This window comes from Zalophus californianus, chromosome 6 (genome assembly GCF_009762305.2).
Source record: "Zalophus californianus isolate mZalCal1 chromosome 6, mZalCal1.pri.v2, whole genome shotgun sequence".
NCBI classification, from domain to species: Eukaryota; Metazoa; Chordata; class Mammalia; order Carnivora; family Otariidae; genus Zalophus; species Zalophus californianus.
Window position 1 is genome coordinate 65,934,170 of NC_045600.1, and position 24,616 is coordinate 65,958,785.

The following is a 24,616-nucleotide window of genomic DNA, read 5'->3' on the forward strand; positions in this document are numbered from 1 at the left end:
AATAATCACAACCACCCCTCCTCATTACTAATCTGTAATTTACTTTTAAAATACTTCAGTATAGAGAGTAATATGTGTGTGCTGAAGTTGACTCTCCACTGTAGGCATAGTTATTTATATAAGAAGGACTTTTAAGGGGAGTCTGCAATCTAAAATGATCACTAAGAACACTTCAAATATTGAACCACAAAACTCATATATACAAATGTATAAATATATATGAACTACATACAGATATGAACCATAGAATTCATTAATTAGTAAAATGGATGCTAGAATTCTTCAGTGGTGAGACAAGTGCGGTTTGTTAGGAGTTGTATAGGTACCTCCATCGTTGGAATGAAGTGTATAAGAATCTTGCAAACAGAACAGCTAACCCCTTCAGAGTAAAGCCCCTTGATTGAGAATTCCAGTGGGTCCACTCAAAGAGCATTCTGTCTTCTTATTTGACTAGAGGACTAGCTGATTCTTGTGGAATGGTAAATCTTTCATGCAGAGTGGTATGTGGAGTGCCTAAAAAGACTAAGAGAGGGGAGGGGTGCCTGGGTGGTACAATTGGTTAAGAGTCCGACTCTTAGTTTTGACTCAGGTGGTGATCACAAGCCTGTGAGATCAAGCCCTGCATCGGGCTCTGTGTTCAGCACGGAGTTTGCTTGGATTCTCTCTCCCTCCCCCTCCCCCACTTCCCCCTCTTCCTCCACCTCCTTCTCCTCCCCCTCCCCCTCCTCTTCCTCTCTCTCCCAAATAAATAAATCTTAAAAAACGAAGACTAAGAGAGGGGAGTTGAAGAGTCTATAGTAACAGGTGGCATGATGGTGTATGCCTTCTTGCTAATGCTTGTTTGAACTTGTGGTCTAGCTCAGTCTAGGACTTGTTTTCATTAAAATACATTTTGCTGATTATCCGATGCTACTCATATGTTTATCAAAAGAATTGGGCAGTTGTGCCTGGCCCAATTGTAAATCAGTTTGAAACACCTCTTTTCCCATTTTCCTTCAGGAACCTCTATTTCAGGAAACGCACTTGTCTTGCTCACAAGAGGAAGGAGAACTCTTTTCTGTGTACAGGAAGGCTTCTTTTATTTATTGAATCCTGTGCTCCCTTTTTATTTTACCTGTTAGACCACTGGCTAATATAATGATATCAGTGACAGCCTGAGTTGATACCATGACAGGCAAATAGTCAAAAGTAATAAAATCAAGCCCGAGCACTCTAAAAGTGCAGTAGTGTGGTGCTATTTAGACTGGAAGCAAATATTTCACCTACCTCAGCAGATTCTGAGTACACTCCAGCCTTCTAGAGAAATGATGAAGACTTGTTTTTTTGAGTACAGTTAATTATCTAACTCAGTCATCCCAACAACCAGATGAGAAATGTGTTCTTATTCCCACTTTGTGGATAAGCAATCCAAGGTTCAGACAATGCCAAATTAGTTGATGAATTTGAACATTGAGCCCAGGGCTTTAAAATGCCTCTGCTTTTGATGGCCTACTCTGTTGCTTTCAGTAATTATTGATGTTTATTATGGTGACTTTAAGCTAATGTTTAAAATTTCAAGTTATGTTTAACAAAGTTATACTTAATTTTCTATTTTATTTTTTATTTTTTTTTTAAAGATAACATTTTCTGTTTTAAAGAGATTTCAACACTGGTTACTTAAAATAAGAGGTTAAAATGGTAATTAAAATTAAAACATAAAATCTAGCGAACAAGGATGTGCCTAGGACCACCAATTCTGTAAGTTTATTTAAGATAAACTTTTACAATGTAACTATATAAATATAAGCTACCAAAACAAAAACTAACAAGAAGCTATTATTATATATCTATTAATACAGTAGATGTAATACATATATATAATATATATATGTGTATATATATATAATATATATATGTTGCAAAGGATCTAGAAAGACTGAAGTGGAATGAGTTATGTTGTAAGGCTCAGTAGAATGGAGCTTCTGGGTAGTAATCAAGAAATAATTCCCCAATATGTATTTTAGCTAATGTGTTGAGTGTTAGTTGACGGTGAGAAAATTCTGGTCGGTGAAATCTAAGTGTCCCTTTAAAGTGAATTTGAAATCCAGAAGCTGTTCTAATGAACCGCTGGTGCAAGCAGGATTGAACTGTGTGAGCTCTCTCATTGGCATAACTCAGCGACTCTGCAAAGTAGAATGCAGAACAATTTCTCCAATGTGAAGAAAGAGGGAATTTGGGGTTGGCTGAATGGAAGGCTGCCTTTTAAAAAGAAAATAAGAGTGCTATTGAAAACTGCTATCATACAAAAATAGTAAACCATGCTGTTTGCCCATTCACTGGACACAACAGTCTCTTATTTAATAACATTGGGGAGGTCTGTATTTCTGAAGGCTTTGCCTGTGTTTACAATCAAGTGTAGGTCAGCCAGATTATTTTAACTTTTGTCCATAAGCCTCTGACTGTGAAAAAATTGAAATTTCTTTTAATAAATAAGAAATATTTGCCAGTGAATAACATGCAGTTTCTTAGTCATAAAGGAAAATATATGTGTGGAGTTTTCTGTAGGAGTGCTCTCTTTTAAGAGTTTTCACTCAGTGAATTTTGCCACAACGCACCAGTTCTTTGCTCACGTGAGGTTGGCACCTTCAACACACAATCCCAACTTCTGCCACTGAGCCTGTGGCTCTTCTATTTTCTGTGTGTTTGGTGGGCTCTCATGTTTCTTACGTGAAAGTACAGTGTTGTGCATCTGAATAGAAGCCTCCCTTTTGTGCTAAAATAACTCCCAAACTTTCTGAGTGTCACTAAGTTGCACAAACTCCAAACCACTGCCAAAATGAGGAGGGCTAGTGCTGCAGTTCATTCCCCCTCTGTGGTGGCTTCTGGAATGATTACATTTTCAAATTAGTCTTAGGACAGTGGTTAAAATTACCTGAAGTGTGAAGATGCTTAACGCATGTTTTTGAATGTGACCAGTTTAATCATGGAGCTTCCTTTCATACTAATAGAAAGATTGCTATTTTTAAATTAATTAGAGTCCATTATAGGAGCCCTGTGCCTTCCACACACCAGGTGATTCACATGCTGTTTGAGGCGAATTCCATGTGTACTTGGCATGGTCTCAATTACTCTTTTTCATTTTTTTCTCTTCTTTAGTTTGCTTCCTACGAATATGTCTCACCTCACTAGCACCTTCCACCCTTACTGCCTATGTACCAATCTCAGTATTGTGTACTAACTACAGTTGTGGAACCTTTAAAACCCAACACAATTACAAGTCTCCTTAGACTTTAGAACCCTGTGATGGTTAAGACCAAAATGACCACATGTGACGAATGGACACCATCTGTACAATGTTGACATACTATTGCTCTGTAGCACAGCTTTATTCTTATATGTAAAGTTTATAAATTGAGAATTCCTTTTTTTTTAAAGATTTTATTTATTTGTCAGAGAGAGAGAGAGAGATTGAAAGAGGGAACATAAGCAGGGGGAGTGGCAGACAGAGGGAGAAACAGACTCCCTGCTGAGCAAGGAGCCTGATGTAGGACTCAATCCCAGGACCCTGGGATCATGACCTGAGCCGAAGGCAGACACTTAACCAACTGAGCCACCCTGGTGCCCCTAAATTGAGAATTCTTAAGGGTAGGAACTCTTGTATTTAAAAACTTATTTCTATTGGAAGGGAATGTGCTTCTATCAAATGAATATAACTGCAGTATGAAAAATAATTGTTGTGACAATTCAAGAGTGATAGATTAAGGTTTCAAATCATCATGTTCTGCATCTGAAGAGGGAGGCCTCTCTTGGTCCCAGCTTTGGAGAAATCAGAAATTATATGAAAGCTCTGCATTTTAACATATTGGCCAACAAGATAAAGTATGAACTACACCCAACACCTTGGTGGAATTTGAACATTTTGTGCTCTAAAACTCAGTTAAGGAATTGACTTTTTATATATAGGATATAAATAAGTCCTGATCTTGCAATTAAACTTCTACAGTTATACATTTGCCAGCTGCCTGTAAATGTAGAAAAAGAAGTAAAATACACCCTGCTCAATCCCTTCCCTCCTTGGCTTCCTCAGAGAGAGAACAGGCTTTTACTAAAAGAAATGTCTGAGATCTCTGACCTCCTGCTGAACTGCCAGCTATGTCTGGAAGTCTTATTCTCATGGTTTGCTGGGTCACCACGGTTTGAAGACTCACTGTAGCCACCTTGGAGTCATGTCTGGACAACTGCTCAGGTTTGGCTCATACACTATGGTCTTTCCACTCTCTGTGGTTAGCATTTCCACCCTCTTTCCTTCCTGTCTTTCCTTCCTCCCTCCTTTCCTTTCTTTTCCATTCCTTTCCTTTCCAACCAAGAGAAATAATAATAATAATAATAAATAATAAACCAAGCTCTTTCCTTTTGAACCAAGAAAAATAATTTTTTTTTTGAAGTATAGTTGACATACAATGTTCAGTTGCTTTCAGGTATACAACATAGTGATTCGACAATTCTGTACATTCCTCAGTGCTCACCATGCTAACTCTAGTTACTGTCTCTCATCACCCAAAGTTATTACAATATTATTGACTACATTCCCTATGCTGTACGTTGCTGTGACTTGTTTGTTTTTATAACTTGAAATTTGTGCCTCTTAACCCCCTCCCCCTATTTCGCTCATTCCCCCGCACACCCCTCTGCTCTGACAACCACTTTCACTTTTCTCTTCTTTCACATTCTTCACTCTGCTCATTGATGTATCTTCTTTTTTCCTTTCCATGCTTTTATCCTCCTCTCTTGGTGAGAAGAGCTTTTATTTACCCCGTAGAAAACTATAATTTTGGCAGAAAATTACGGGCTTTTGAGCAGAGCATTCAGAAAGTGAGGCACACCCAGGAAACAGACCTTGTATCCTGGCATTTCATAGCTCCTAGAACCATTCCTCATCTCCTCTTGAGTCTGTTCTTCCCCTAGATTCCTAATTTTAAAGAACGTCAACATGAACCGTCTGGTGGCTCAATCCCCATATCTGAGCGTTGTCCCCACTCTGCCATTTCCCTGTCCACGCTTCACCCTCCTTATCCAATCTGCTGCCCCTCACTGTTCCCCCTCTGCTCTGCCCTTGGGAAGGCCCTCAGCATTTCCTGTGTGGGTCATTGCTGCTCTACTCTCACTCCCTTTAAGCCAGTCTGTGGGAAACCTCATTTATGATCAGGCCATGTTTTTATTTAAAAACAAAAAAACAATCAAACTCTTTTGTGTCCACAATAAAAACAAAAAGTCCTTGTTGTAGCAATCAAGGACTATTCTCTGCCTAGTTCTCCTGCCATTTTCCTGAAATATGATTTGATATGGCTACACTCAATCCTTAGTCACTCTCATGGAGCATATATATTTGTACATGCCCCTCGCTCTTTGTGCAGCTTCACCTCATGCTTCAAAACTCAGGTGAGATGACACTTTGTCCATGTAGCTTTCAGGTAGAGCTGGGTACCCCCCTCATCCATGCTCCCTTGGCATCCTGCATTAGCTTCGTCATTGTGAAGACTGCATGGTTCTCAAGCTCTCTTACTAGCCTGGGAGCTCCTTGAAAGCAGGAAAGAGCTTTCATTCCAGAATCCTTAGGAGTTAATGTGATGCTTGTCTGTATGCCCAGGCACCATGTTAGAACCTGAGACTGGTGAAACAGCTAACCGACTTCACTTACTCATTAAGGGGGATATGGAGCTTAGCTGTTCCAGCTTACTAGCAATATGATGTTAACTTTGCTGATCTTTGTTGATAACTATATACAATATCTTACAATTATTATTTTTTATATAGTTGAAAACTCTGGGTTATAATTATATGATTTTTAGTCTTTTGACTACACAGATAAATAAATCTAAAAAAGATGGAGTTTATATGATAAGGGTGCTGTGGTCTGAATGTGTCTTCCTTGAAGTTTCATATGCTAAAATCCTAATGCCCAGTGTATTAGGAGGTGTGGCCTTTGGGAGGTGCTTAAGTCACTAGAGTAGAACCGTCCTGAATGGTATGAGTGCTCTTTCAAAAGAAAAAAAAATTTTTGAATATAGTTGACACATAATGTTACATTACCTTCAGGTATACAGCATAGTGACTTGACATTTCTATACATTATGCAGTGCCCACCACAAGTGTAGCTACCATCTGTCATCATACATCACTATTAAAATATCATTGACTGTATTCCCTATGCTGTACCTTTTATTCCTGAGACTTATTCATTCCATAACTGGAAGCCTATAACTTTCACTCCCCTTCACCCATTTTGCCCATCCCCCCCATCTCCATCCCCTCTGGCAACCATCAGTTTGTTCTCTGTATTTATAGGTCTGATACTATTTTTTTCCTTGTTTATCCATTTGTGTTGTTTTTTTGGATTAGTGTTCTTATAAAAAGAGACCCCACAGAGCTCCCTATCCCGTTCCGCCCCATGAAGAAGCAGAAGCAGAATGCCATCCAGAAGAGGGCCCTCACCCGATCATGCTGGCACTCTGATCTTGACTGGATTAGATCTTGACTAGAACTGTGAGAATAAATTCTGTTGTTTATAAGCCACCCTCCCTAAATGGACTAAGACACAGGGGCTTCAAAGTTGAAAAGTCTGTTCTACCAGATAATATATTTAAGTTAAAAGAAGCATAGAAATTGGTCCATGGCCACTCTACCCTTTTCATAAAATTCATGACAGCTATCTCAAAGGGCAGTTGTTTTGATGAGTCCTGAGCCTGTCACATAATTTCTGAAATAACACATCTCTCAAGTAAGGGACTACTACTGTGGTTTTGCCACTGTGCAGGCTCGCAGAGCTTTGTCTGCAGAACCTCAGGCTTTCTAATTACTTGGTAAAGACTCTAGCCTGCAGTGAGGTTAGGAAGGACCAATGGCAAAGTTCCTTCAATCACATGAGTATTCCATATCCACACTGGTCCTGTTTTGTTCCATCAAGGATAGAATAAAGGACAGACATAGGGCAGTTTTGGTGAAAGTTTTGTCTTGCTTTAAAGTAATATCCAAAGAATGTTAGTTTTTTTTTTTTTTTTGAAATGTTGCTTTTATTCTTGAAAGTTTCATTTGTAAAAGAGGAACTACCATGTGTATGTTTTCAAAATGTACAAAAAGAAATCCTCAAAATCTTGAATATACCTTCATCACTGATCAACTTTTGATTTAAATTTTGATTTAAAAACATAGAAAGTCTTTATGCACAGTACAGAGAAAGAACACTTCAAACAGACTTTGGCAGCATGTGTCATTGTTTCTAAATGTAAAGTTTTTAAACATAGCTTGGTACAACAGTTTGTTACAGTTAAAATTCAGTTTGTGTCACTTTTAGAAATCTAAACATTGTTTCTCTGTCATATGTCTTTGAAATGATATCATATGTTCTAGAAACTCAGTGGGGGTATTGAGAGTGCCAGAACTTACTAGAGGAAAAAATATATATGTATTACCATTATAGATATAGATAAATATATGACTATATCAAGATATTTTTTCCTGTTTTTTTTTTCTCATTAGGCTATGAAACTGTAATGTCACACTAACTATGTACACACTAACTATAAAAATTGAGTGAAAAATGTGTGTGGCAGTTGGTAAATCTCCACTCTATCTGCACATCTATGACACTGTGACCTAGGCATTATGTGGCTATGCTGATTGGGTGGGGAGCTAAAGAGAAAGCTGGTTGTTCACAGGGTCAAAAGCAAGCCAAAGTCTGAAAGTGAGATCAAGGCTATTGAGTAAGAAGGCTCTGTCCCAGCACATTTGAGAACAAGCAAAAAATGCGGGCTCAGGATATCATGCCAAGGGCCAGGGAGTCATCAGCTTCCTCCAGGCAGTGTTTTAGGGAGCAGGAGGTCAGTAATTCACAAAGAACCAGGGAGGATCCAAGTTTACAGGCTGAGGCTTTAAGACCAAGTTTTTAGGAACCGTGTAATTACAAATGCAGAAACTGGTTGAAAAACTTTTTCTTGAGGAACTTGGTACACCAAACCATATTGACCAGGGGTGGGTTTGGTTTTATCCAGGACTCACACAGTACCACCAGGGTTTATCTCCTGGCTTAGTTAAACTTACATTTGGCTCCAGTCTACACAGTGAGCCCCTAAAGTCCAGTCTCTCCCTTTATGATTCCAAGGTTCCAAATTGGAATTAACCAATTAACTATTAACTATTAAAAACAAATAACCTGTGGCCTGTTGGCTTTATAAGTCAATCATACGAAACTTTTAAGGAACTCTAATTCCTATTGTTGAAAGTTGTTCCAGAAAATTGAAATTAGCAAAAGCTGTCCAGCTCACTAACTGAGACTAGTTACATCTTAACTTTAAAGCCTGATGAGCACAACAGAGGAAAAATCATTATAGGTCTGTTTTTCATGTGATGTAGACACCACAACCCAAAGTAAACCAATAGCTAAGCAGATCCTATAGTGTATTATAGGATCCTATAGTGTGTTACAAATAATGCATCATGATAAAGTAGAACTTGATATCTGATATTTTAAAAAAAGGATAATTCATCTATTAGATCAAAGAAGAAAAAAAATCAAATGATTATCTTGATTGATCCCAGGAAAGCATTTGATAAGGTTCAATACCTGTTTATGAAAAATATATCTTGGGAATAAAGAAGTAGAATGGTGCTTCTTAATTTAGGAAGTATCATGTGCAAAAAACTTGTAGAAATATTATATTTCATGGAGAAGTTTAGTACATATTTCGGAACATTAAAAAGTGAGTAGGTAAAGAACAACACTTTAGAAAAAAGAAAAAAAAAGAAATGGAAATATTGGAATGAGAGAGGTAAAGCTCTCGCTATTTGTAGATGAAATGACCATCTATCTTTTTTATTTTAATAATTTTTTATTGTTATGTTAATCACCATACATTACATCATTAGTTTTTGATGTGGTGTTCCATGATTCATTGTTTGTGCATAACACCCAGTGCTCCACGCAGAATGTGCCCTCTTTAATACCCATCACCAGGCTAACCCACCCCCCCACCCCCCTCCCCTCTAGAACCCTCAGTTTGTTTTTCAGAGTCCATCAGAAATGACCATCTATCTTAAAAGAAAAAACCCTGAAGATTTTACAGGCAAACTACTAGAACCATTAAAAGAGTCAACTAAGGTCTGGGATGCAAGATCAGCTTTCATAAATCAGTAATATTTTTCTATACTAGGAGACATCAACTAGACATTACAGTGGAAAAAAAAAAGCAATACAAAGCATTAAATATCTGGAAGTTAACATAATTGAGTTTGTATAAGGCTTCCATGGGGAATATTACAACTTTAATAAAAAATATAATAGATGTTTATAAAAAAAGACAGTCCATGCTCTTAGGATGATATAATTTAATATTATAAAGATGTCAAACTTCCCTAAATTAACCTTGATCACAGTTTCAGTTAGATTTAAAAATACTAATTTTATTACAAATATTTTATGGAAAAATACAGATTCAGAAGGAAATGAATCAACTTCAAGAAGAGGAAAACAGAGATTTGGCCATCAAATATTAAGATGATACCAAGTCATAATAATTTTTTTTAAGTTTTATTGGTATAAGAACAGAGAGGTAGACTGAAAAGATTGAATGAAATGCTCAGAACTAAACTGATATATATGGGAAAATTTTATATATGATAAAAAATTGTACCACAGATCAATGAGGAACAGATGGATTAATTAGTAGATGATATTGGGAAAACTGGCTTATAATATGGAAAAAATAAAACATGCATTTTTAATCTTATACACAAAGGTGTATTCCAAATAGATGAAAGACCTAAGTATGAAAGCTAAAATTATAAATTGAATCAAAAAAAATTAGGAGACTGTCTTGTAATGGAGAGAAGGAAGAAGGCCATCTTAAAATTCCAAAACAGAAATCATAAAATGAAAAATTGATGAATTTGATGACATAACTTACAGGATTTCTGCTCACTAAAGGACACCATCAGGGAAGTTAATAAACATGTGTCTAAATGGGTGAAGATATTCCTAATATCTAAAACCTAATATGTAGAATACAAAGAGTTCCAAACAATCAACTACAGAAAGAAAGCAAAACCAAAAGAAAAATAAACAAACGATATGAACAGTTAACTTACAGAGGAAGAAACTCCTAATGCCCACAACATCAAATCATTTTGTAATTAGATAAATGCAAACTAAAGGAATTTTGAGATGTCATCTTTTACCTACTAAAATGCAAAAAAACATTAAAGCTGGATAATGCCAAGTACTGGTGAGGATTTGATAATTAGGAAGCCTCAGGCATTGCTGGTCAAAGTGTAGACTGGTGTAGCCATCCTAGGGAGCAATCTGGTACTATTTAGTTAAATTGAACTATACAAATATTATAACTCAGCAGTTTGGGTACATATGGCCTCAAGAAATTTCTTACATAGCTACATGAGGAGCAGGGATCAACATATTTATTGTAGTATTGTTTGGGGGGGCAGTAAGTTGGTAGAAATCTGGGTGTCATCACTAGAAAAGTAGATAAGTAGTTTATAGTGGACACCAAGGATTAGAATGAAGCTGGTAGAAACTATGGATTTGATGTGCATATAGCAACATGGATACATCTCAAAAGCAAAAAAGGACTAAAACGATATGTTGCATAATGTTATTTTTATAAATCAAATATATGCATGCATATACAAACCAAAGATACACACAAAGCATTTTACAATGGCTTTTCCTGGGGTGGAGAGAGAAAAGGAAGTAAGTTATAGGAATAAAAGAGAAAGAGAAAAAAAAGACACACCAAAGGAAGCAGGAAGCATAGATATCATTTCCAAAAGAAGGAAGAATGAATCCTATCTGCTAGAAATAGCAAATGTCTACTGTCTCAGGAATATCTCAAGAAGTCAGGATATCAAAAGTACACTAACAAAATATGTGATGCTGTATGAACACCAGCCTCCTTTGACTTCATTTATGGATATTATCACACTGAGAACTACTCAAGGACCCGGACCCCTAAAATGTGGGGAAGGATGGCCAGCTACTTAAATTTAAGGAGAAGGTTTGGAAAGCATTAGCAGAATGGATTCTGAAATACTCATCATGGCACAGTAAATTAGAAACTAATCATTCTGGCTCTTTTTTTTTGCTCTTCTTTCTTTTATATGCCGCTTAATTTTGTCTATATTGCCATTTACATTTTTTGGCTCTGTCCTTTCACGATTTTTTTCACCACATCAACTTGTCTTCCAATTTGCTTTTTCCTTTCTCTCTATATTAAAAAAAAGAAAAAAATGTACCGTCTTGTTATTTCTCCTTCTACATTTTTCCTGTTCCCAACAGTCACATAAGGTCTCTCCCCATTTCTTTTTACTAAGAGGTTGATTTTCCTCAGCCTAGAGATCTGTCCTGCACACCTCCCACACTCTATTCCTATATATGACTTCGGGAGGATAATGGTGGGAGGGAATAAACTGCTAGGTTACTTGATCTTATTTTCATGCATATATTTTGGCAATAGAAAGTAAAGGTTATGAAAAAAATCAGGCTTCAAGAAAGTTTTTTTCTAAGTACATTTTTTTTTTTTTTTTAGTACTGTAGGTTGTTCTTTGATGATTTCACAGTTGGAAAAATTAAATTGAATCACTTATCAATTAATATCCTATTTTGGCCTTTGGCCTTATGTTAAGTTGGTGATGCCCTCACAGGTCCTCAAAAATGAGGCCCACATAAGAAGTTGTTACCTGATTCCTATTTCTAATTGGTGCAAACATTTGAGAGAGCCTGGATATAATAAAAAAAAAATAATTGTTCATCCCTGGAGAGGAATGCAAATAAAAAGTTCTTGTTTTTAGAAATCCAGCTGCCCGCCTTACCTCCAGCCATTATTCTAGCTTTTCCTGCAGGTTTATAAGGAAGTTGCAGCCCACTTTTACTAATTATGTCATCCTTTCCTAAAGAGTTGAGCACCATTTCCTTGAGGAAAATAATTTAATTTATTATCTTTTTTTTTTATGATGGAGAACTCAAGAATCTCTTCTTTGTCTCAGCCTCTGGGACTTAGGGGGCAAGATGGCACATTATATAGTACTCAGTGGTATGCTGGTAAATGTTTAACAAGAAATGCTGAAAAAACTATTGAAGTTTTAATGATATAAAATGTAATATAGAATATAATTTACAAATAATAATAAAATGTGCAATACCCTTTATTATAAATTCCATATAGCCAATTATATCTCATAGAATAATTTTGTCTATTTTTTTAAACTCTTGTATCTTATGGTTGCAACCTATGTTTGCAAATGATAAACAATTGTAGTTCTGACATGACCCTTGGTGTATAATTTTATGTGAATGAGTAAGATGAAAATGAAGCAACAGAGGTGGATGTCAGGACTTACCATGTTCATCAGTGACATGAATGAGTTCTTTGCTGAACCAAATAATAGTTTTGAATACTGGAAAAAAGTTTTCCCAGTTTGTGTGTGTATATGTCTGTATGTATGCATGTGTGTGCTGTTCACATGGCAGTGGTGGCTTCAGGGCTGGCAAGAGAGCACAAATGCTAATTATACAGCTTGAGTCATGCTTGCTTATATCCTATTGGCTAAAGCAAGTCACATGGCCAATCTCAGAGCACTAAAAATTACAGGATAGCTAAATGGACATGGTTACAGGGAAGGAAATAATTAGTGGTCATTTTTATGTGTTTCATCCATCATAGATGCCTTCAGCCCCATGTCACAGAAAGCCCACAGAACAATACTGAGCCATCAGGCACATAAATATATTTAACACGGAGTTTGTAGGTACAGGGCTCTAGGGTCTCCTCTGCTGCTCCACAGCCTCAGGTTGTGGGGATAGTATCTCTATGATTCCTTTGCCTTTATCCCCTTGGTCATAAGATGGTTGCCCATATTCTAGACATTTTGGCCTTACAAAATTTGAATAAAAGCAGAAGATATCTGAGGGATCAAGGCAGTGAGAAAGCTTCATTTGCATGCCTCATCCTTTTTTTAAGCTTTAATTAAATGCCAGTTAGTTAACATACAGTGTAATATTAGTTTCAGGTGGACAATATAGTAATTTAGCACTTCCATGTATCACCCAGTGATACAGATAGCCACATGTTTTTTTTGCACATAGGTAAGGAAGCTGACACCAAGCCTGGATCCGTAATGACCAGTAAGTAGGTACTTGAGCGAAGTGTGCCTGACCTGTGTGCGGGACCTTGGTGGTGGTCTTTCCATGGTTTTATCTTGGTGCTCAGGGCTGTACCATGGTGGAGGAAGCACCTCTACCTGCACACCATCCCAACATAGACATATATGCGCACATACAGATGTATCTGGCATATATTCTAACCTGAATAGGCTGTGAAATTCCATCCTGGAACGCAGAGCACAGCCCAGAGCCTGGTTCTTGTCTGTCTGTATAACTGCCTCCTTGTCACACCTCCATTTTTCCCTCCTTTCCTGTGTGAAGGTGGGACTACAGTCTGGCACATAACATGGTATGAGCCGGCTGGCTACAGAGTGGGAGAAGAGATATAGCATAGTACTTCCAAGAGAACGGCAGAACTAAATCCTTCTGTTATACAATAGCTTCCCCCCCCTTAATAACAAAGGGATTATACGTATGTAGTGAGAAGCTTGAAAAATGCAAAAAAGCACAAAAGATAATACAGCCTTTCATAATCCCATTGCCAGATATATCTTCAGTTGATATTTTTGGATTCTCCTCAAGTCCTTTTTGTATGAATGCCTTTATTTTTAACAACATATGGGTTTCATTGTCTATACTCTTTTATGATCTTTTTCACTTACCGGAGCATCATGGCAATTTTTCACAACATTAAAGATTTTATTTCCGCCATTTGTTCATTTGTTCAGAACATATTTATTGAGAACTTCTTTTGTGATTGGCATTGAATTTTAAAGGTGGTATAGGAATACATTAAAATGACTCATCTTTGTGTCTTTAATTTTCTATTGATGGCTATTAATTCATTCAATAGAAAAATATGCATTGAGCACTTCTTATGTACCTGGAATATACTAGGTGCTGAGGACGTAGAAGTGAATGATGCGTATAAGACCCCTGCTTCCTGTATATTGAGGGAAATCACAGTCAGAGTCTCCATGTAAATATATGCACAGGAAAGGTGACAACCTATGTATGATCTCTTTCCATCAAGATTGCCATCTTCTTGATACTTGTTAGAAGTTTTGGTTCTTCCATTGCTCTGTCCACTCCCATGTTCAGGGTAATATGGATTAAATTCCCTTTGTACTTTACTATTGTTTCAGAATTTGTGGAAATGAAACTTTATTTTTTAATTTTTTTTGGATATGAAACTTTAATATGTATGCTTCATCTGTCATCCTGGACCAGAGGCTTATTGGCTTAAAGGATTAGAAAGGACTTCCCCAATCAGACAGATATACTCTTATATTTCTTTCTCATTTATTTATTTAACTATTTGTCTTATATTTAATTCCTTTAACATGCATTTTGGTTGGTTGTAGAGATTTCAGTTTATTTTTCTCCAATATTTTAAAATCTGAAATCATAACACATTATATGTATTCAATAATTATAGCTGTAAGTCTGTTTTTTCAAAAGATTTATTTATTTACTTGAGAGGGGGAGGGACAGAAGGAGAGGGTATTTTAAGAGTGTCCAAATAGGCTGCTAGTTCCAAAATAAATGAAAATTCATTCAGTGACTAATGGGGGTAATTGGGAAGGGATGATGAAGATATGCTGTTTATGGAGCATTCATTTGACAACCATTAGTTGACTAACTGCCCTACACCTGGCCTTGTCCTGGGTACTAGGATTCAACAATGAATCAAACACATGGTCCCTGTTCAAGTGAGGGCACATTTTACTGATTAGAGAGATACTATATATATGTATACACAGTGAGTTAAAAAATATAAAGATATTTGGGCAGAGACCTGAATTAAACGAAGGTGTATGCTAGTAGACTGTTAGGTGGAAGAGTATTCCAGGCAAAAGGAACAGCAAGAATGGACACCATGAGTCTAGCTGTGCTTCATGGCTGATGCTTCCCAAGAAGAGTGGCTGAGGGGAGAGTGGAAAGTGGTAGTTGGTCAGTGAGAGAGGTGAACTGAACCAAGATTGGGTGGTTACCTATTAACTTGGTGAATCAGCATATTCACTTTTCTTTGCTTAATCTAAAGTTTCTAGAGGTGATAAGATACTCTGATAAGTCAACTGAGGAAATACCCACAGTGGCACAGAATATGAGAATTAGACCCTCAGAGACCTGGAGTTTCTAAATTGGGGAAACATGCTTCTTCAGTGTGAGCAGTCTGCCAAAGTCATTGTAAACATTTGAGTGTTTGACTGTGTCTGGGCTGTAACCTCTGCAAGGAAAGGAAATCCTGGTTTCTAAAAATAAAGACTGTTTTTATTTTAAGAGTCAAAGGGGAACAGATCGTCCCAATAAATACAGGTCATTGACATGTTTTAGTTGTGGATTTAGAGTATGAAGAGAGATCATCTCTTTAAATCTATGGACAGCTAGGTACCCATTTTTTTTTAAATGTCTCTGGATGGATTCTAAAACCTCTACTGAGAAATTATGAATTAATTTTCGGTACTTCGGTACTTACCCAACTTGCGGTTGGGTTGATAATGTTAAAGAAAAGTGAAGTAATTGTTAACCAATTCCTCTAATTCTTTCATGAGGTAAAATAGCTTGCTTTTGTCGTGTTATTTATTCATGCACTCATCACTACGTATTGAGCACATACTGCCTACCAGGCACTATTCTAGGCTGTTGAGTTATAATAGTGAATCAGATGGAGTAAGTTCCTGCTTTAATGGAGCTTATGTTGTGGTTGAGAAGATAATTATTTTTTAAAAAAGAAGATAGATCTATAACTTCAGGTAGTGACAATTTTTCTGACGTAAAAGGAAACAGGAAAAAAGAAAGGCATCAGAGGAGCTGTATTTTACTTAGGGTGGTCAGGGAGAGCCTTGCTGAGGTGGTGACACTTGAGCAACATGAAGGAATTAGCCATGTAAATATTGAGAAGAGGAGTATTTCAAGCAGGAGGAAAAGGGCAAGTGTAAAAGCCTTGAGGAGGAACTATCTCTGATTTACTTGAAAAACAGTAATGGGACCAGAGTAGAGGAAGGGTGGCAGAAGATGAGGCAGAGATGGAAGAGCCTTGTGGGCTCTAGTTATGACTGAAGGATAATTCTAAGTGTGAAGGGAAGCCATCTGAAGGCTCTGATCTGATAGACGATTTAAAAGGGCGACTCCCATTCCTGTGTGTAGAAAAGATTGTGCAGCCAACAGGAGGAGCAGGTGGTTTGAGCAGTTATGGCAGTATGGGCAAGACATGGTGGCTTGGACTTGGGAGATGGCAGTGGAAATGGTGTCAGATTTTAGATTTGGAGTATATCATGCTTGTAGAGCTAATAAGATTGTTGATGGGTTCCATGTGAAATGAGAGAAAGAAAATTTAAAGATGATTCCAAGCTTTCTGACCCAAACACCTGGATGTTGGTGCCTTTTCTTGAGATGGGGACAGTGAAGGGGAAAAATCAGGGATGAGTAGTCAAGAGTTCTATTGTGAATCTCATAGATGTAGCCACACAGTGATGTTGAGTGTCGTTAGATAGATAGGTCTGTGTTTTAGAGGAACGCTCAATGCTAGAGGTAGACATTTGTGCCATCTGAGTATATATGGTATCTAAAGCCAGAGGACTGGATGAGATCCTCTAGGGTGATTATAAATAGAGAAAATAGACTTCCTGCAGAATGAGCTCTGACCACTCCGGCATTTATCTACTAGGTTGGAAAGAAGTGAAAGATTCAGTAATAGTGACTGAAGAGTTGTAGCCTTTCAAGTAGAAGGAAAACCAAGAGAATGCACTATTCTGGAATCAAGGGAACAAAGTGTTTGTTGGAAGGAGGGAGTGATCACCTGGGGCAAATGCTGCTGATGTATTGCCTAAGAGGATGGAGATTACCCATGGAACCTGACAATGTGAAGAACAGCTCGCCTGGAGGCCATTCCAGTGAGAGTGTATGCATGGAGTGCCCACTGCTTCTCGTAAGGACAATTTCTTTTAAATAGGATGAGGGAAATGGGTGCAATTTGGAGTGCAATACACCTTGAGTGTTTTGCTGGTAAAGTGAATTCTGATAAATGTATTTGAAGTTTTGTGAAGGACAGTGTTTTGATTCTTAATGTGTTTCAGTCTCAACTAATGAATTTTATTTTCTATGAATTTAAAGTAAGATTTATATATAAATTTACATACATATATATTTACTGAGCTTTAAAATATCATGTTCAATTCAAATGTCTCAGTTCTACTTTTTGTCTGCACTCATTCCCTCCCTGTGGAAAGGAATATGAATTAGTGCAATGACTGGACCCAGATGAAATGACATAATCACAGACCCGTACTCTTTTATAAACTCCCAGTTGCTTCAAGAATACAATAGGGGGTTTTGACAACTTGCAGTTGCTCGCCTATTTAGATGGCCCAGATTTCTCAGATATCACAGGTTCCTCTCCTGAGGTTTTGTTGTACCTTCTTTTAAAGTCAAATAGAAGGGGCGCCTGGGTGGCTCAGTCAGTTAAGTGCCAGACTCTTGATTTTCGGCTCTGGTCATGATCTCAGGGTGGTGAGATCAAGCCCCACGTCGGGCTCTGCGCTCAGTGAGGAGTCTGCTGGAAAGTCTCTCCCTCTGCTCCTCCCCATCCCCCTCAAAATAAATAAATCTTTGAAAAAAAATAAAGTCAAATAGGAACTTCTCTCACAATGTCTCACTTAAAACATTTCCTACACTGACTTCTTCCGTCTTTACTGTCTTGTGATTATGGGCAAACTGGATCGTAGAAATGCAAAGGGAACAGGAAGTTAACTTTTGGGGGATTGCCTCTGGTAACTCTAGGAAATTCATGAAGTTTCAGCCGAGAAAACAGAAGGGTATCTTAGATCTTCATGAAGTTGGGGGATATTTGTCCATATTGTTTACAAACCACTGTTCTCCAAGCACCCAAAAAATAAAAATATAAATTTGTACTGGAATAATTTATGTCACAAGGTATTAGTATAGTGCCATTGTTTTTCTTAAAAAAATCGTTTTATATTTTTTATATATTTTATATATTTTTAAAATATATTTATATTTTATGACCTTTGGTAAGTATGATAAATGAAAGCAATTAACCTACTTAATGCAAAGTCATAGTATAATTCATAGTATATAAGTCATAGTATAAGATTTTGCCTACATATAGGTATCCTCCCCACTTTTTGAAAGTTCTTATTGATCCACTTTGCTTTTATGAAAGACCTACATTAGTACTTATTTTAGCTAACTGAAAGGAATTTGAAGACGATTCTTGCTTTTACCAAAAAAAGGCAAAAAGCAAAAACAGTGTTGAGCATTTGCTCTGCAGGGGCAGTTATAGAGGCAGCATGCATCCCAGGCGGTGAGAGGGGCCCTGTAAATATCCTTCCCCTGAACTACACTCAGTGAGTGTGTCAGCATCCAGTCTCTACAGCTTTGAACTGTACCTGTGAGCATCTGTGCTTTATCTCAGCTTATTTTGTGCATCCCTTAGCGAGATGTGTCCTCCCAGGCATCAGAAAAGCCTAAGAAAGGTTATTTTCTGTATCTGAGAATGCTCAACAATTTTCCCATGTAAATTAATGGTAATTACTTTTTCCCTTTACCAACGTTTTGGCTTACAAAAAGGTTTCTAGGAATGCCCTACTTTTGGGTAATGGGGGAGCCTGTATTCATTTTTTGCTGTACCTTTCATCAAAGAACACAGACTTTTATAGATTTTTTTTTCCTCAACATCTCATTTTTTAATTCTTTCTCTCTTGGGATCAGGTGAACTTGCTCTCTCTCACCATTTTTCAGATTTCGTCTTTGTAAATTATCTACATCTGCCTTTATGAGAGACAGCAAGAGACCATTAGTCAGTTTTGCTGGAAATATAATACATTTCTCTATGACCCAATAACCTGAATCAAGGTCCTAAGGCATCACAGATATCCATAAGTGCTTTTGTAGATGCCTTTTTAATATAAACATAAAGGGTCTTTGTAGGTGGGGCCAAAGCTGCTCTTGCCTGAGAGCTCAGCTGAGGACATCTGGCCCCTTGGGAGTAAGCTGAAAGGCCAATTTATTAAATGTTACTTCTGGTGGGATGGCAGGTGGTTTTATTATCTTTGGCCACTACTAACTCTTCCACAAGCTACAGCATTCTTTCCAGAAGCTGTATAGCATTTTACGGGGGGGTGAAGAAATTCTTTCCTATCTTGGGGAACATCAAAGTAATTGAGAGAAATTGTTTTCATTTTGATCCTTTAAATCAGATGAAATGCCTGCTTATCAGTACAAAGAAGAAAAAAAATACAGCAGCTCCTTGGGGATTTGGTTTTCAGGAAATGAGATTTTTATCCATGGAACCAAAGGATCATTAGCAGTACAACCAGAACAATGGAATTCCACAGTATCAATGCCAACATCCAAATCTGTGGTCCTTGCTTTTTTCCTAGTACACTATGTGAAATTAACACAAAAATATCATAATATGAATAAATACAAGGGAGTTTTTTAAAAAATTGGTTAAATTTCTTTCACCAAATATAGGTTAGTTTTGAAGAAATGTAATACATATCTTAGGTGTAATGAATATTTATACCAGAGAATGCACAACACTGGAAGTGAAGGAAGCCTTAGTGTAGCCTTTTTAGTTTCACGATCTGGCTAGAGCCAATTAGAAATCATGTGAGCTATGTTGAAGTTACAGGAACTAAGCAGAAATTGCAGAACAATAAGCAGACTTATTGTGCATCCGAGTGGTCCCTCATATGGAGTTTCTGATAAAGAACAGAGCAGACTAGAAAATCCTGGTTTTCTTATAACTTACTTATAACTACGTATTAACAGCAAACATTATCATTTTCCTTTGGTCTATTATAAATCTTGTACAGTTAGTGTTTTTTAATTTATTTTATGATGTTATGTTAATCACCATACATTACGTCGTTAGTTTTTGATATAGTGTTCCATGATTCAATGTTTGTGTATAACACCCAGTGCTCCATTCAATACATGCCCTCTTTAATATCCATCACTAGGCTAACCAATCCCCCCATGCCCCTCCCCTCTAGAACCCTCAGTTTGTTACTCAGAGTCCATAGTGTCTCGTGGTTCATCTCCCCCTCCGATTCCCCCGCTTCATTTTCCCCTTCCTACTATCTTCTTTTTTAGCATATAATGTATTATTTGTTTCAGAGGTACAGGTCTGTGATTCAACAGTCTTACACAATTCACAGCGCTCACCATAGCACATACCCTCCCGAATGTCTATCACCCAGTCACCCCATCCCTCCCACCCCCCACCACTCCAGCAACCCTCAGTTTGTATCCTGAGATTAAGAATTCCTCATATCAGTGAGATCATATGATACATGTCTTTCTCTGTTTGACTTATTTCGCTCACCATAACACCATCAAGTTCTATCCATGTTGTTGCAAATGGCAGGATTTCATTTTCTGATGGCTGCATAATATTCCATTGTATATACATACCACATCTTCTTTATCCATTCATCTGAGGATGGACATCTTGGCTCTTTCCATAGTTTGGCTATTGTGGACATTGCTGCTATAAACATCGGGGTGCACATACCCCTTCGGATCACTACATTTGTATCTTTGGGGTAAATACCCAGTAGTGCAATTGCTGGGTGGTACAGTAGCTCTATTTTCAACTTTTTGAGGAACCTCCATACTGCTTTCCAGAGTTGGTTGCACCAGCTTGCATTCCCACCAACAGTGTAGGAGGGTTCGCCTTTCTCCACATCCCCGCAAACATCTGTCATTTCCTGACTTGTTAATTTTAACCATTCTGACTGGTGTGAGGTGGTATCTCATTGAGGTTTTGATTTGGATTTCCCTGATGCCGAGCAATGTTGAGCACTTTTTCTTATGTCTGTTGGCCATTTGGATGTCTTCTTTGGAAAAATGTCTGTTCATGTCTTCTGCCCATTTCTTGATTGGATTATTTGTTCTTTGGGTGTTCAGTTTGATAAGTTCTTTATAGATTTTGGATACTAGCCCTTTATCTGATATGTCATTTGCAAATATCTTCTCCCATTCTGTCGGTTGTCTTTTGGTTTTGTTGACTGTTTCCTTTGCTGTGCAAAAGCTTTTTATCTTGATGAAGTCCTAATAGTTCATTTTTGCCCTTGCTTCCCTTGCCTTTGGCGATGTTTCTAGGAAGAAGTTGCTGTGGCTGAGGTCGAAGAGGTTGCTGCCTGTGTTCTCCTTTAGGATTTTGATGGACTCCTGTCTCACATTTAGGTCTTTCAACCATTTGGAGTCTATTTTTGTGTGTGGTGTAAGGAAATGGTCCAGTTTCCTTCTTCTGCATGTGGCTGTCCAATTTTCCCAGCACCATTTGTTGAAGAGACTGTCTTTTTTCCATTGGACATTCATTCCTGCTTTTTCGAAGATTAGTTGACCATAGAGTTGAGGGTCCATTTCTGGGCTCTCTATGCTGTTCCATTGATCTATGTGTCTGTTTTTGTGCAAGTACCATACTGTCTTGATGATGACAGCTTTGTAATAGAGCTTAAAGTCCGGAATTGTGATGCCGCCAGCTTTGCTTTGCTTTTTCAACATTCCTCTGGCTATTCGGGGTCTTTTCTGGTTCCATACAAATTTTAGGATTATTTGTTCCATTTCTTTGAAAAAAGTGGATGGTATTTTGATAGGGATTACATTAAATGTGTAGATTGCTCTAGGTAGCATTGACATCTTCACAGTATTTGTTCTTACAATCCGTGAGCATGGAATGTTTTTCCATTTCTTTGTGTCTTCCCCAGTTTCTTTCATGAGTATTATATAGTTCTGAGTACAGATTCTTTGCCTCTTTGGTTAGATTTATTCCTAGTTATCTTACGGTTTTGGGTGCAGTTGAAAATGGGATTGACTCCTTAATTTGTCTCTCTTCTGTCTTGTTGTTGGTGTATAGGAATGCCACTGATTTCTGTGCATTGATTTTATATCCTGCCACTTTACTGAATTCCTGTATGAGTTCTAGCAGTTTTAGGGTGGAGTCTTTTGGGTTTTCCACATAAAGTATCATATCATCTATAAAGAGTCAGAGTTTGACTTCTTCTTTGCCAAATCGGATGCCTTTTATTTCGTTTTGTTGTCTGATTGCTGTGGCTAGGACTTCTAATATTACCTTGAATAGCAGTGGTGATAGTGGACATCCCTGCCATGTTCCTAACCTTAGGGGGAAAGCTCTCCGTTTTTCCCCATTGAGAATGATATTGGCTGTGGGTTTTTCATAGATGGCTTTTATGATATTGAGGTATGTGCCCTCTATCCCTATACTCTGAAGAGTTTTGATCAAGAAAGGATGCTATACTTTGTCAAATGCTTTTTCTGCATCTATTGAGAGGATCATATGGTTCTTGTTCTTTCTTTTATTAATGTATTGTATCACGTTGATTGATTTGCAGATGTTGAACCAAACTTGCAGCCCAGGGATAAATCCCACTTGGTCATGGTGAATAATCCTTTTGCTGTACTGTTGGATCCTATTGGCTAGCATTTTGGTGAGAATTTTTGCATCCATGTTCATCAAGGATATTAGTCTGTAATTCTCCTTTTTGATGGGGTCGTTGTCTGCTTTTGGGATCAAAGTAATGGTGGCCTCATAAAACGAGTTTGGAAGTTTTCCTTCCATTTCTATTTTTTGGAACAGTTTCAGAAGGATGGGTATTAATTCTTCTTTAAATGCTTGGTAGAATTCCCCTGGGAAGCCATCTGGCCCTGGGCTTTTGTTTTTTGGGAGATTTTTGATGACTGCTTCAATTTCCTTAGTGGTTATAGGTCTGTTCAGGTTTTCTATTTCTTCCTGGTTCAGTTTTGGTAGTTGATACATCTCTAGGAATGCATCTATTTCTTTCCAGATTATCTAATTTGCTGGAATATAGTTGTTCATAATATGTTCTTATAATTATTTGTATTTCTTTGGTGTTGATTGTGATCTCCCCTCTTTCATTCATGATTTTATATATTTGGGTCCTTTCTCTTTTCTTTTTGATAAGTCTGGCCAGGGGTTTATCTATCTTATTAATTCTTTCAAAGAGCCGGCTCCTAGTTTCATTGATCTGTTCTACTGTTCTTTTGGTTTCTATTTCATTGATTTCTGCTCCGATCTGTACTATTTGTCTTCTCCTGCTGTGTTTAGGCTTTATTTGCTGTTCTTTCTCCAGCTCCTTTAGGTGCAGGGTTAGGTTGTGTATTTGAGACCTTTCTTGTTTCTTGAGAAAGGTTTGTATTGCTATATACTTTCCTCTTAGGACTGCCTTTGCTGCATCCCAAAGATTTTGAACAGTTGTGTTTTCATTTTCATTTGTTTCCATGAATTTTTTTTAATTCTTCTTTAATTTCCTGGTTGACCCATTCATTCTTTAGTAAGATGCTCTTTAGTCTCCATGTATTTGAGTTCTTTCCAACTTTCCTCTTGTGATTGAATTCTAGTTTCAAAGCATTGTGGTCTGAACATATGCAGGGAATGACCCCAATCTTTTGGTACTGGTTGAGACCTGATTTGTGACCTAGGATGTGATCTATTCTGGAGAATGTTCCATAGGCACTAGAGAAGAATGTGTATTCTTTTGCTTTGGGATGGAATGTTCTGAATATGTCTGTGAAGTCCATTTGGTCCAGTGTATCATTTAAAGTCTTTATTTCCTTGTTGATCTTTTGCTTAGATGATCTGTCCATTTCAGTCAGGGGGTGTTAAAGTCCCCCACTATTATTGTATTGTTGTCGATGTGTTTCTTTGCTTTTGTTATTAATTGGCTTATATAGTTGGCTGCTCCCATGTTAGGGGCATAGATATTTACAATTGTTAGATCTTCTTTTTGGATAGACCCTTTAAGTAGGATATAGTGTCCTTCCTCATCTCTTACTATAGTCTTTGGCTATCTAATTTGTCTGATATAAGGATTGCCACCCCAGCTTTCTTTTGGTGTCCATTAGCATGGTAAATGGTTTTCCACCCCCTCACTTTCAATCTGGGGGTGTCTTTGGGTCTAAAATGAGTCTCTTGCAGACAGCATATTGATGGCTCTTGTTTTTTTTATCCAATCTGATAGCCTGTGTCTTTTGATTGGGGCATTTAGCCCATTTACATTCAGGTTAACTATTGAAAGGTATGAATTTAGTGCTATTGTATTGCCTGTAAGGTGACTATTACTGTATATTGTCTGTGTTCCTTTCTGGTCTTTGTTACTTTTAGGCTCTCTCTTTGCTTAGAGGACTCCTTTCAATATTTTTTATAGGGCTGGTTTCGTGTTTGCAAATTCCTTTAGTTTTTGTTTTTCCTGGAAGCTTTTTATCTCTCCTTCTATTTTCAATGACAGCCTAGCTGGATATAATATTCTTGGCTGCCTATTTTTCTCATTTAGTGGTCTGAATATATCATGCCAGTCCTTTCTGGCCTGCCAGGTCCCTGTGGGTAGGTCTGTTGCCAATCTAATGTTTCTACCATTGTAGGTTACATATCTCTTCTTCCGAGCTGCTTTCAGGATT

General features: G+C 37.5%; 1 protein-coding gene across 4 annotated transcripts in view; it reads left to right on the top strand.

Annotated features, from left to right (window-relative positions):
- PRKD1 (protein kinase D1) overlaps positions 1-24,616 on the top strand; it is a 319,380-nt gene that overhangs the window by 130,889 nt on the left and 163,875 nt on the right. The window lies entirely within an intron of this gene.